Source organism: Bos indicus, chromosome 26 (assembly GCF_029378745.1).
Source record: "Bos indicus isolate NIAB-ARS_2022 breed Sahiwal x Tharparkar chromosome 26, NIAB-ARS_B.indTharparkar_mat_pri_1.0, whole genome shotgun sequence".
Classification (NCBI taxonomy): Eukaryota; Metazoa; Chordata; class Mammalia; order Artiodactyla; family Bovidae; genus Bos; species Bos indicus.
The window spans coordinates 152,155-167,061 of NC_091785.1; the positions used below are offsets into that span (position 1 = coordinate 152,155).

A 14,907-nucleotide genomic window follows, 5' to 3' on the forward strand; every position below is an offset into this window, starting at 1 on the left:
GAACATACTGGTCATAGCAAACACCCCCTCTTCCAACAACACAAGAGAAGACTCTACACATGGACATCACCAGATGGTCAATGATGAAATCAGACTGATTCTATTATTTTCAGCCAAAGATGGAGTGCTCTATACAGTCAGCAAAAACAAGACTGGGAGCTGACTATGGCTCAGATCATGAACTCCTTATTGCCAAATTCAGACTTAAATTGAAGAAAGTAGGGAAAAACACTAGACCATCCAGGTATGACCTAAATCAAATCCCTTAGGGTTATACAATGGATGTGACAAATAGATTCAAGGGATTGGTTTTGATAGACAGAGTACCTGAAGAACTATGGACAGAGATCTGTGACATTGTACCAGAGGCACTGGCCAAGAACATCCCAGAGAAAAAGAAATGCAAAGAGGCAAAATGGTTGTCTGATGAGGCCTTACAAATAGCTGAGAAAAGAAGAGAAGCTAAAGGCAAGGGAGAACAGGAAAGATATACCCATTTGAATGCAGAGTTCCAAAGAAGAGCAAGGAGAGATAAGAAAGCCTTTCTCAGTGGTCAATGCAAAGAAATAGAGGAAAATAATAGAATGGGAAAGACTAGAGATCTCTTCAAGAGAGTAAGAGATACCAAGGGACCATTTCATGCAAAAATGGACACAATAAAGGAGAGAAATAGTATGGACCTAACTGATGCAGAAAATATTAAGAAGATGTGGTAAGAACACACACATAAAAACTATATAGAAAAGATCTTCATGATCCAGAGAAGCATGATGGTGTGATCCTTTACTTACAGCCAGACATCCTGGAATGTGAAGTCAAGTGGGTCTTAGGAAGCATCACTATGAACAGAGCTAGTGAACAGAGCTAGTGGAGGTGATGGAATTGCAGTTGACGTATTTCAAATCCTAACAGATGATGCTACGAAAGTGCTGCACTGAATATGCCAGCAAATCTGGAAATGTCAGCAGTGGCTATAAGACTGGAAATGGTCAGTTTTCATTCCAATCCCAATGAAAGGCAATGCCAAAGAATGCTTAAACTACTGCACAACTGCACTCATTTCACACACTAGCAAGGTAATACTCAAAATTCTCTAGGCCAGGCCTCAACAGAACATGAAACGTGAACTTCCAGACATTCAAGCTGGATTTAGAAAAGGCAGAGGAACTAGAGATCAAATTGCCAACATCCACTGGATCATTGAAAAAGCAAGAGAGTTCCAGGAAAACATCTACTTCTGCTTTATTGACCACCCCAAAGCTTTTAACTGTGTGGATCACAGCAAACTGAAAAATACTTAAAGAGATGGGAATACCAGACCACCTGACCTACCTCCTGAAAAATCTGTATGCAGGTCAAGAAGCAACACTTAGAAATGGACATGGAACAACAGACTGATTCCAAATAGGGAAAGGAGTATGTCAAGGCTGTATATTGTCACCCTGCTTATTTAACTTATATGCAGAGTACATCATGCAAAATTCTGGGCTGGATGAAGCACAAGTTGAAATCAAGATAGCCAGAAGAAATATCAATAACCACAGATATGCAGATGACACCATCCTTATAGCAGAAACGGAAGAAGAACTAAAGAGCCCTTGGATGAAAGTGAAAGAGGAGAGTGGAAAGGTTGGTTTAAAACTCAATATCTGGTCCACTGTAAAATGGCCAGGGGTCATGAAAAAGGGTGATGACTTAATCCAAGGAGCAAGAGAAGCCATAAAGATGTTAAGTTAAACATTTTGACCTTTAAACGGATTAGTTAGAAATGACATAGTTTAAGGACAGGAGCCAACCAAAAATGTACAGAATACTGGTAAGGATATAAACTACTGTAAGTCCTGTCTTTGGGGAACTCTTTACCTTCTCTCAGTGCCTATGCTGAGAGCTTTATACTTTCCTTCTCTTCAATAAATCCTTTTCACTTACTACCATGAAAAAAAAAAAAAACTCAATATTAAAAAAAAAACTCAGATCATGGCATCCGGTCCCATCCCTTCATGCAAATAGGTGGGGAAAGAATGGAAACAGTGACAGACTTTATGTGTTGGGGGGGGGGGCTCCAAAATCACTGCAGATGGTGACTGCACCCATGAAATTAAAACACTTTTGCTGCTTGGAAGAAAAGCTATGATCGACCTTGACAGCATATTAAAAAGCAGAGACATTACTTTGCCAACATCAATCTGTCTCATCCAAGCTATGGTTTTTCCAGTACTCATGTATGGATGTGAGAGTTGGACTGTACAGAAAGCTGCACACTGAAGAATTGATGGTTTTGAATTGTAGTGTTGGAGAAGACTCTTGAGAGTCCCTTGGACTGCAAGGATATCCAAACGCTCCATCCGAAGGGAATTCAGACCTGAATATTCATTGAAAGGACTGATGTTGAAGCTGAAACTCCAATACTTTGGGCATCTGATGTAAAGAACTGACTCACTGGAAAAGACCCTGATGCTGGTAAAGACTGAAGGCGGGAGGAGTAGGGGAAGACAGAGGATGAGATGGTTGGATGGCATCACCAACTCGATGGACTTGAGTCTGAGTAAACTCCGGGAGTTCTGATGGACAGTGAAGCCTGGTGTGCTGCAGTCCATGGGGTCGCAAAGAGTCGGACACAACTGAGTGACTGAACTCAACTGAACTTCCATATAGTAAACATCAATAGACATAAACAAAAGTTCCTTGGAATTCTCAGTAATTTTTAGAAGTATAATAGGATCCTAAAGCCAACAACTTTCACAATCACTGTTTCAAAAGATTATGTCTATCCAACTGTCATTAAAGTATGATTACTTCCCCTACTTCTAATAATCAAGGATACCACAAACTCACACACACACACACACACACACACAAACACATGCACATAAAAACACACACACATACAGCCTGCTCATCAAAACATCATATTGGCCTCCATTCATCTGTGTAACTAGATACTATAATGAAACAATTATAAGCTGAAATACAACTAACATATTAGCAAGTGAAGTTTTACTCTAGGGAAAGTTTAGAGTTCAAACAAGCATTTTTGGACATTGGAAAAAACTTAAGAGTCTAAAATTTAATCTCGGAGAGTTCCTGAGAAGTATAGAGATTCTAAACTGAGAACTTCAGAGTGTAGAAGCATATACAGAAACACGTTGAGTTGAAGCTTACAATTTAATTTTTTTTTTTGTTCTTATCCTTGTAAATATCTTTTGTTTCAAAACACAGGTTTCAACAATAACATTTGCTTTCAGATCAGATTAGGTCAGATCAGTCCTCAGTCATGTCCGACTCTTTGCGACCCCATGAACTGCAGCACGCCAGGCCTCCCTGTCCATCACCAACTCGTATGTCCAATTCTTCAATTAAATTTGCAAAGAAAATATTAGAAGTATGAAGACTGAACATTTCAAATAGTTCAATGTCCCTCTTTCCAGAGTTAACTGTGTACTGCAAAATTTACCTGAACTGGATGTTTGTAAATCCTTCATTCTAACTGTTTCATTAGCAACAGACTCTTTCATTCTGACTGCTGGCTGAATGGCGTTTGGAAACAAGTTGATTACTAAATAATGTACATAGGAGACGACCCACAGTTCAGAATTCAAGATAAAATCATAAACGTTTTTACCTTCACGTTAGGATATTTCCCAGGAGAATCTAAAAGGAAAAAGGGGCACAAAGTTAATTACATGTAAATATGAAAGCCAGCTGTACATTCATGCAGAGTTAGTACTGAGCAGAATCCTCTTGCTCAGGCTTGGCACTGAATACATTCAGTTTTAGTGTCTTGTTTTTAGGGGGGTCTTAGGACACTGGTAAGACAGACATAGGAATCCACTAAAGATAGTGAAAAGGAAATAATACATTTAATTGCCACAGAATTATTAGAAATTAAAAATCTTGCATGTTTCAAAATCAGTGTAATATTTATTAAAAGTATTTCTAGCATTTAGGGAATGGACCCTATTAATCTGTTTGGCTTCAAAATTTAGTTTGGTTTGGTACATCATGCTAATGTTTCAAAGGATTTCTATGAAACAACTTTCAAAGAATCAGCTATCTTTAAAAAAAGTCAATGCCTCCTTTTTCAAATTAATCTAATTTGAATAACAAATACCAGCACAACATATATCTTTGATGCCTAAGATATACTCGGAGGGGCTGTGGTTTCCCCCACTTCTAGCACCCCCTCCCACCTCCAGGATTCTCTGGAGCAATAATGATCTTATCTCTTTTCAGGGCAAATACACTGAAGTCATCTAGGAGTTCTCTCAAGTGTCCCCATCAACTCCAAACTCACCTCCCTAAGGCCTTCCTTTCCTCTCTTTGTCCTTTCACTAGATTCTCTCCTATCCAAAGGGTAGTAATATCTGGATCTGTGGACTTAAATATTCCCCCTTGACATCCTTTCTATGGATCATCCCTACCTGCGGTCTTCTTTACAGACTGGGGCCTGGTGGACCAGAGTCAACGAAAAGAAAGCAAAAGAGAGAGACTAATATTCCCTGGGTTATGTGGAAAACCAAAAAGCCCTAGAATAGGGCTTGTACCACTCACTAAGGCACAGGACGTCCTCTCAAGGAAGTCTTGGAAGCCCGGGCAAGAAAATGAGCTTGGCAGGCCTCTATGCTCCAAAGAACTAGGCAGAGAGACAAAGAAGGACATGGGAGACCCAAGTCTCTAGTGGAACAAGGGTGCATTATTCATGTTTGTGTGAGTTTATGTATTGTTATACAAGGAAGCTTTAGGCAAAAAAATAAAGTTAAGAAAAGAACAAAAGCCAGATGTATAACAACGGTTACCAAGGGAATAACAAGGAATAACAATCGCCACAAGGCCAGAAGACAACCTATATCTTGAGTAAGAGGGTCGTGACTAAACACTTTTACTGTAGAGTAAAAGTTACTAAAGGAAATCCATGTATGCGTTCTGTCCCATGACCTCAGTCATGGGAAGAGCGTGCCACTCCACTTGTTTTGTATACCAGGAACTGATAAGGAACAGAGGGTTCATGAGAAACAGAAAACAACATACAGGAGTCCTAAAGTTAAACATTCCCTGACACATACCATTTCTTTCTCCCTCTTTGCTTAGCAATGGTATCTTACACCTATAACTGCTACTTAAACTCTTTGCTTCCCTCTGGCTATAAACACACTCAGAAAGAAACACAAAATAATGCTTTTCCTTGATCCTGTTATGTCCTGCACTATCCAATGTTCTTCTTTCAGATTTCTGTATATGCAAGGCTACACACTTGCTACTCAGAGAGCTTGTTAGAAACACAGAATCTCAGCATATGCACTTGAGCAGACCTCCTGCTCAGCATATGCACTTCACACATGGTCCCCAAGTGACTAATTAAAATTTGAGAAACTCTGATCTACACAGAGTCTGCTTCTACATAATTTCAATTTAATTCATTCTCTGGAAATCTCAGCCTCCATTTCCTCACGTGAACACATTCCTCTAAACTGAAATGGCATTAGAAGTTGGAAACCTTCCAGTGGACTCTCTATGAGGCTGTAGGTTCCTTGGTCTCCCCATCATGCTCCCTGCTCTCTCCTTTCCAGCTCTCTTCTTTTGTCCCGTGTGACACCATGCTGGAAAGCAGCAACATTTCATATGACACCAATTTTCACATATTACAGCTGAGCACATATGTCCACGCTCCCCTAGAGGATGACACACCACTCTGCATGCCCAGGGACCGCAGTTCTGAACGTCTTCCTAATAACGAGTAAACAGGAAGAGGCAAGAATTTGCTGTTCTTCTCTGACAAGTTTTGGTGCAAGAAGCTCACTTCAAATACACTGTCCATGTCAAATACTCTCCTTTTATCTAAAGACCTTCATTACTTATTGCCCCCTTCCCCCACAGACCTGTGCTTCCTTTTCTTCTTTTCCTCCCTGTACCCTCTGCCTCTCTCATCTTTCATTCCCTTTTGCCTCTTACTTTTTGACTTTCCTTAGGTCGTAGAGTATCTTGAAATAGAACTAATAATTTGTTTTTGGTCATGTGTCACATGGAATCTTAATTCCCTGAGCAGGGATCGAAACTGCACCACCTGCATTGGAGAGTCTTAACCGGACAAAGTCTTAAACATTGGACTGTGAAGTAAGTCTAAGAACCAATAATTTAGCTCCTTAAACTGGATTCTCAATGTAATCTGTGATAGACATCTGATAAGACACATAATTGCCCTCCTTTTCTCATCTTTTTTCTCACTGCCCATCTGAAAGGTGATTTTCTTTGCCTATTAGAATGTATCAGTATTCCCATTTTTAATCAATGTTCTCTCAAATGATTTTTCTGTAAAATACAGTTTTTACCTTCTACTTGTCTATTTAATGTCTTTTTTCCTCTTTGACCAGCAGTTCCAGGTAAATGATCCACATACTTCTGTGGAAGGCTCTCAGAGACACTCTACTAGAATGGATGATAACAATGAGTTGCATGAAGTTTTCCTAATCACTTTTGAGGAAATACCCTACTCTGAACCTGGTTGAGACAGGTTTTGCCAAGATCCCACAGTTGCTATATGACAGAACCAGGATGCTGAATTCAAACATGGTGCTGCATCACCAAGCAGTGGCTGCCACATCTAAGAGATTAGGCCCTTCTTATCTCCTTCCATAGCTGCCACCTTCAAACAGGGCACTGTTACTTTATGTTACTTCAAGTACGGCTGCCATAAAGGTACTCTGCACATGCTACTTACACTATGCGAAATGGTTTGCACTTACTAAAACATCACTAAAGCTAAATGCTGTTATTATAGCCCCACATATTTATTACTATTTCCTATGCTTTTGCTTCTCTTGAAATGTTCCTTGGAGATCAACTTGAGAATCCAAATGTAGCAATACTTTCAAGCCTCCAGCACTATCTTGTCAATGTCGATTTGGTAAAAAACCACAGTAGAAATAAAAATCAAAACTACAATGAGATACCACCTCACACCAGGCAGAATGGCTATCATCCAAAAGTCTGTTACCACTGCTGCTGCTTAGTCGCTTCAGTCATGTCCGACTCTGTGCCACCCTAGGACTGAAGCCTTCCAGGCTACCCTGTCCATTGGATTCTCCAGGCAAGAATACTGGAGTGGGTTGTCATGCCCTCCTTCCAGACTCAGGGATCAAACCCAGGTCTCCCACTGAAGGCAGATTCTTTACCACTCAGCCTCAGTGAGATACCCCTCACACCAGTCAGAATGGCCATCATCAAAAAGTCTAAAAACAATGAATGCCGGAGAGGGTGTTGGGGGAAAGGGAACACTCTTGCACTGCTCGTGGCAAGGTACATTGATACAACCACTATGGAAGATGATATGCAGGTTCCTTAAGAAACTAGGAATAAAACCACCATACAAACCAGCAATCCAACTCCTAGGAGTATACCCTGAGGAAACCAAAACGGAAAGAGACACATGCACCCCGATATTCATTGCAGTGCTGTTTATGATAGTTAGAACACGGAAGTAACTTAGATGGCCATCAACAGATAAATGGATGAAGATGTGGTGGTACATATCTACAAATGAACATTACTCAGCTGTAAAAAGGAATGCATTTGAGTCAGTTCTATTGAGGTGGATAAACCTAGAGCCTATTATACATAGTGAAGTAAGTCAGAAAGAGAAATATAAATATCTGATACTAACACATATGTATGGAGTCTAGAAAGATGGTACTGATGAATTTATTTGCAGGGCAGCAATGGAGAAACAGACAGAGAGAACAGACTTAGAGACACGGGTGAAGGGGAAGAGGGGAGAGGGTGAGATGGATGGAAAGAGTAACATGGAAACTTACAATTCCATATGTAAAATAGATAGCCAATGGGAATTTGCCCTCTCACTCAGGGAACTCAAAGAGGGGCTCTTCAACAATTTAGAAGGGTGGGATGGAGAGGGAGATTGGAGGGGGTTTGGGAGGGAGGGGACATGGGTGTACCTAAGACTGATTCTTGTTGATGTCTGACAGGAAACAACAAAATTGTGGAAAGCAATTATCCTTCATTTAAGAATAAATGAATTTTTTACAACTCTATTTGAACATTCAGATGGTTTACTGCCTCTTTCCCTGTAAGCAGCACACTAACGACTGTAACTTCTTATCTATGTCTTCTGGAATGGCAGGTAAAGAGTAAAGGAATGACCTAGATATTAAAAAAAAAAAAAAAAGAGTAAAACTATGGTTATCCAAGTTGAAGGTTTAAAAGTTTTCAGATACATTTATGATGATCAACAAGGACTCAATATTCACATCAGGAAAGAAAAAAACAACTAAAAAAAAATCAAGTTACCACAATGACTAACTTTTCTATATGGAAGAATTTACACGTTAGTTTCACATAACAAAGAATTGACATGGTAATTTAACATCTATAAACATTGAAATTAATAAAGTTTCTTAAATATAATATGGGGGGCCGCGGTCCTAAGATGGCAGAGGAATAGGACGGACAGACCACTTTCTCCTTCACAAGTCACTGAAAGAACATTTGAACGCTGAGCAAATTCCACAAAACAACTTCTGAATGCTGGAGCACCCAGAAAGGCAGCCCATTGTCTTTGAAAGGAGGTAGTACAAAATATAAAAGATAAAAAGAGAGACAAAGATGTAGGGATGGAGATCCATCCATGGAGGTAGGGAGGGAGTCTTAAAAATGGAGAAGTTTCCAAACACCAGGAAACACTCTCACCGGTGGGTCTGTGGAGAGTTTTGGAATCTCAGAGGGCAACATAACTGGGAGGAAAAATAAATACATAAATAAATAAAACCCACAGATCACGTGCCTAAATGGAACTCCCTGTGCTTGCATCCACCAGCAGCAAGTGGGGGCTGAACAGGAAGGCACGGGCTGCACTGCTTAAGGTAAGGACTGGGCCTGAATGCCCTGAGGGGGCAATCTGAGGAAACTAACATGAGATATCAACCCACACTGTGGGATAGCCAGAGAGAGAGAGAGAGAGGAAAAAGAGAGAGAGAGAGAGAGAGAGAGAGAGAGAGAGAGAGAGAGAACTATCCTGCGAAAAGCCCTAACCTAAGGCACTGCCAGGCCTACTCAAACAACAAAGGACTGAGCGAATACCAGAGGAGATCTAGATGGCTGCAGGTCGGCCCATCCCCCACTGGAGACAGGGAGGCAGGAGCAGGGAAGCCAGAGGAAAGAGGCAAACTCGGCCCCGAGAGGCATCCTCTACTAAGCTGCAAGCAGGCACCCAGTTGCTAACCAAAACCCCTTGCGATTCTGGATGGTTGACTTCTGTCAGGAGGGTCACAGCCAGAGATCAGCTCCCCAGAAGAGATATAAGGCACACTGAAGACGGGTGCACCCGCTGTCACCCAGGAAACTGAGCAGCTGGGACCGGGGAGGTGATAAGATGCACTCCCCACCTGGGGAGAGAGCGCTCACCAAGCACCTGGTCGCCTGAGCTGCTCAGACCTGGAAAGGTCAAAAAACGCAGGCCCAACTGAGTCTGCCCCTCTGTGGACTACCTGCAAACCTGAACCTGAGCGGTTTAGACCTTGGAAGTGCACGCAACCCAGGGCCCGCCTCAGATAGTTCCCTGGCAGAACAACCTAGAGCCTGAGAATTGTAGAGGGGGAAAGTGCACGTGCCATGAGCAAGGGCAAACCCAGTGTCGCCGAGACACTGCAAGCACTCCCCACACATGCCAGTGATATTTGTTTGCAGTGTCCCTCTGTCCTCACTGCAGTACTGAACAAGTGAGCCTAAATAAGTGACCACCTTCGCCCCCTTGTGTCAGGACAGGAATTAGACACTGAAGAGAACAGCAAATGGAAGAAGCTAAAATAAACAGAGGGAACTGCTTTGGAAGTGACAGGTGCAATAGATTAAAACCCTGTAGTTAGCAGTGACTACATTGGAAGGGGCCTATAGATCTTGAGAAGTATAAGCTGGATCAAGGAACTATCTGAAACTGAACTGACCCCACACTGCCCACAACAGCTCCAGAGAAATTCCTAGATATATTTTTACTATTATCATTATTTAAATATTTAATTTTTTAAAAGTTCTCTATTACTCTGTCATGGTCTTTTTAGACTGGGACCTGGGGACTGGAGTCGACAAGAAGAGGGATGCCGGGGACCCAAGTCTGGAGTGAAACAAGGGTTCTTTGTTTGCAGAAAAGCATGTTTATATATCTTCATACACAGCAGCTTTAAGCAGTTAAAAACAAAACAAAACAACTGAGCAAAAACAAAGCCAAGCAAATAACAATCTTCAAAGGGCCAGAAAGCATTGCATGTCCGCATAACTGAGCAGATCACGTTTCAGTGAGGTCACTGGAGGGAGTCATTGAAGGGACCAAGCAGGTGCCCTTTCTCAGGATCTCAGTCCCGGGAACTGTGTGCAGCTCTGCTTGTTCCTGCAGCAACTGATGAGGAATAGAGAATCCTTGAGAAATGTCACACAAAAGAAAAGAATAACATTGGATTCCTTAAAGCTGAATGTTCCCTGATATTACTCCTTTAATTTTCATTTTTATAAGCTACTATTACCTTGAAAAAACAAAAGACCCTATTTTAAAAGCAAACTTCATGTATATATTTCATAATTTTTGTGACTTTGTTTTGTTTTTCTAATATTGTGTTTTTCAGAGTCTAACCTCTACTCTAGATTTTTAATCTCTGCTTTTTGGTATTTGTTATCAGTGTTGTACCTTTAAGAACCCAATCTTCAGTACCCGTTTTTACCTGGGAGTGTGATTACTGGCTTGATTTCTATCTTCCCTTTTTGACTCTGCTTTGTCTCCACCAGGTCGCCTCTATCTCCTCCCTCCCCCTTCTTTTCTCTACCCAACTCTGTGAATCTCTTTGTGTGTTCTTGACTGTGGAGAATACTTAGGGACCTGATTAGTGCCTGGATCTGTCTCTCTCCTTTTCATTCACCCTTTTGTCCTTCTGTTCACCTCTGTCTCCTTGCTCCCTCTTCTCTTCTCTTTGTAACTCCATGAACCTCTCCAAGGTGTCCAGACTGTGGAGAGCACATAGGGAATTGATTACTGGCTAGCTTGCTCTCTCCCCTTTTGATTCCCCCTCTCCTACTCCTGGTCACCTCAATCTCCCTTCTCCCTCTTCTCTTCTCTATGTAACTCTGTGAACCTCTCCAGGTGTTCCTCACTGTGGAGGAGCTTTTCATCATAAACCTAGATGTTTTGTCATTGGTGCTGTATAGATGGAGAAGTCTTGAGGCTTCTGTAAGAATAAGTCTGAAAAACAGAGGCAGGAGGCTTAAGTCCCAAACCTGAGAAAACCAGAGAACTCCTGACTCCTAGGAACATTAATCGATAAGAGCTCATTCAAAAGCCTCCATACCTACACGGAAACCAAGCACCACCCAAGAGCCAACAAGTTCCAGAGCAAGACAAGCCATGCAAATTCTCCAGCAATGCAGGAACATAGCCCTAAACTTCAATATACATACTGCCCAAAGTCACTTCAAACCCATAGACATCCCAGAACACTATTGGACACTTCATTGCACCCCAGACAGAAGAAATCCAGCTCCACCCACCAGAACACCGACACAAGCTTCCCTAACCAGGAAATCTTGACAAGCCTATCGTCCAACCCCACCCACAGCGAGGTACCTCCACAATAAAGAGGAACCACAAACTGCCAGAATACTGAAAGGCCACCCTAAACACAGCAATCTAAACAAGATGAAAAACCAAAGACATACTCAGCAGGTAAAGGAACATGATAAATGCCCATCAAACCAAACAAAAGAGGAGGAGATAGGGAGTCTACCTGAAAAGGAATTCAGAATAATGATAGTAAAAATGATCCAAAATCTTGAAAACATAATGGAATTACAGATAAATAGCCTGGAGACAAGGATTGAGACAATGCAGGACATGTTTAACAAGGACCTAGAATAAATTAAAAAAAAGTCAATCAGTAATGAATAATGCAATAAATGAGATCAAAAACTCTCTGGAGGGAACCAAAGTCGAATAGCAGAGGCAGAAGATAGGATAAGTGTGGTAGAAGATAGAATGGTAGAAATAAATGAAGCAGAGAGGAAAAAAGAAAACAGAATTAAAAGAAATGAGGACAGCCTCAGAGACCTCTGGGACAATGCTAAACGCCCCAACATTTGAGTCAGAGGAGTCCCAGAAGAAGACAAAAAGAAAGGCCATGAGGAAATACTTGAGGAGATAATAGTTGAAAACTTCCCTAAAATGGGGAAGGAAATAGTCATCCAAGTCCAAGAAACCCAGACAGTCCCAAACAGGATAAACCCAAGGCGAAATACCCCAAGACACACATTAATCAAATTAACAAAGATCAAACACAAAGAACAAATATTAAAAGCAGCAAGGGAAAAACAACAAATAACATACAAGAGGATTCAGACAAGGATAACAGCTGATCTTTCAATAGAATTCTTCAGGCCAGAAGGGAATGGTAGGACATACTTAAAGTGATGAAAAAGAAAAACCTACAACCCAGATTACTGTACCCAGCAAGGAGCTCATTCAAATATGAAGGAGAAATCAAAAGCTTTATAGATAAGCAAAAGCTGAGAGAATTCAGCACCACCAAACCAGCTCTTCAACAAATGCTAAAGGATCTTCTCTAGACAGGAAACACAGAAAGGGTGTATAAACTCAAACCCAAAACAACAAAGTAAATGGCAACAGGATCATACTTCTCAATAATTAACTTAAATGTAAGTGGGTTGAGTGCCCCAACCAAAAGACAAAGACTGGCTGAATGGATACAAAAACTAGACCCCTATATATGTTGTCTATAAAAGACCACTTCAAAACAGGGGACACATACAGACTGAAAGTGAAGGGCTGGAAAAAGTTATTTGACACCAATGGAGACCAAAAAGAAAGCAGGAGTAGCAATACTCATATCAGATAAAATAGACTTTAAAATAAAGGCTGTGAAAGGAGACAAAGAAGGAAACTACATAATGACCAATGGATCAATCCAAGAGAAGATATAACAATTATAAATATATGTGCACCAACATAGGAGCACCACAATAGGTAAGGCAAATTATTAGCAATAAGTACGAAAGCAGAAATTAACAATAACACAATAATAGCGGGAGACTTTAATACCCCACTCACACCTATTGATAGATCAACTAAACAGAAAATTAACAAGGAAACACAAACTTTAAATGATACAATGGACCAGTTAGACCTAAATGATATCTATAGGACATTTCACTCCAAAACAAAGAATTTCACCTTTTTCTCAAGGGCGCATGGAACCTTCAACAGGATAGATCACATCCTGGTTCATAAATCTAGCCTTGGTAAATTCAAAAAAATTGAAATCATTCCAAACCTCTTTTCTGATCACAATGCCATAAGATTAAATGCCAATTACAGGAGAAAAACTATTAAAAATTCCAACAGATGGAGGCTGAACAACATGCTTCTGAATAACGAACAAATCACAAAAGAAATCAAAAAGGAAATCAAAATATGCATAGAAACAAAGGAAAATGAAACAAAACAACCCAAAACCTATGGGACACTGTAAAAGCAGTGTTAAGGGGAAGGCTCATAGCAATACAGGCTTACCTCAAGAAACAAGAAAAAAGTCAAATAAATAACCTAACTCTACACCTAAAGCAACTAGAAAAGGAAGAAATGAAGAACCCCAGGGCTAGTTGAAGGAAAGAAATCTTAAAAATTATGGCAGAAAGAAATGCAAAAGAAACAAAACAACATAATAAACAAAGCTGAAAGCTGTTTTTTTGAGAAGATAAATAAAATTGACAAGCCATTAGCCAGACTCATCAAGAAACAAAGGGAGAAAAATCAAGTCAACAAACTTAGAAATGAAAATGGAGAAATCACAACAGACAGCACAGAAATACATAGGATCATAAGAGACTACTATCAGCAACTATATGCCAATACAATGGACAACTTGGAAGAAATGAACACATTATGAGAAAAGTATGTTTCCAAAACTGAACCAGGAAGAAATAGAAAATCTTTAACAGACCCATCACAAGCATGGAAATCGAAACTCTAATCAGAAATCTTCCAGCAAACAAAAGCCCAGGTCCAGACGGCTTCATAGCTGAATTCTATCAAAAATTTAGAGAAGAGCTAACACCTATCCTACTGAAACTCTTCCAGAAAAATTGCAGAGGAAAGTAAACTTCCAAACTCACTCTAGGAGGCCACCATCACCCTAATACCAAAACTAGACAAAGATGCCACAAAAAAAGAAAAATACAGGCCAATATCACTGGTGAACATAGATGCAAGGATCCTTAACAAAATTCTAGCAAACAGAATCCAACAACATATTAAAAAGATCATACATCATGACCAAGTGGGCTTTATCCCAGGGATGCAAGGATTTTTCAATATCTGCAAATCAATCAATGTAATATACCACATTAACAAGTTGAAAGATAAAAACCATACTATTATATCAACAGATGCAGAGAAAGCCTTTGACAAAATTCAACATTCATTTATGATAAAAACTTTCCAGAAAGCAGGAACAGAAGGAACATACCTCAACATAATAAAAGCTATATATGACAAACTCACAGCAAACATTATCCTCAATGGTGAAAAGCTGAATGCATTTCCCCCAAAATCAGGAACAAGACAAGGGTACCCACTCTCACCACTCTGACCACAAGGGTGCCCACTCTATTCAACATAGTTTTGGAAGTTTTGGCCACTGCAATCAGAGCAGAAAAAGAAATAAAAGGAATCCAAATTGGAAAAGAAGAAGTAAAACTTTCACTGTTTGCAGACGACATGATCTTCTACATACAAAACCCTAAAGACTCCACCAGAAAATTACTAGAGCTAATCAATGAATATAGTAAAGTTGCAGGATATAAAATTAATACACAGAAATACCTTGCATTCCTATACACGAA

At 40.3% G+C, this 14,907-nt stretch overlaps 1 pseudogene; it reads right to left on the minus strand.

Moving 5' to 3' along the window:
* The window catches only part of LOC139179897 (ankyrin repeat domain-containing protein 26-like), a 67,324-nt pseudogene that overhangs the window by 24,222 nt on the left and 28,195 nt on the right, over nucleotides 1–14,907 (minus strand).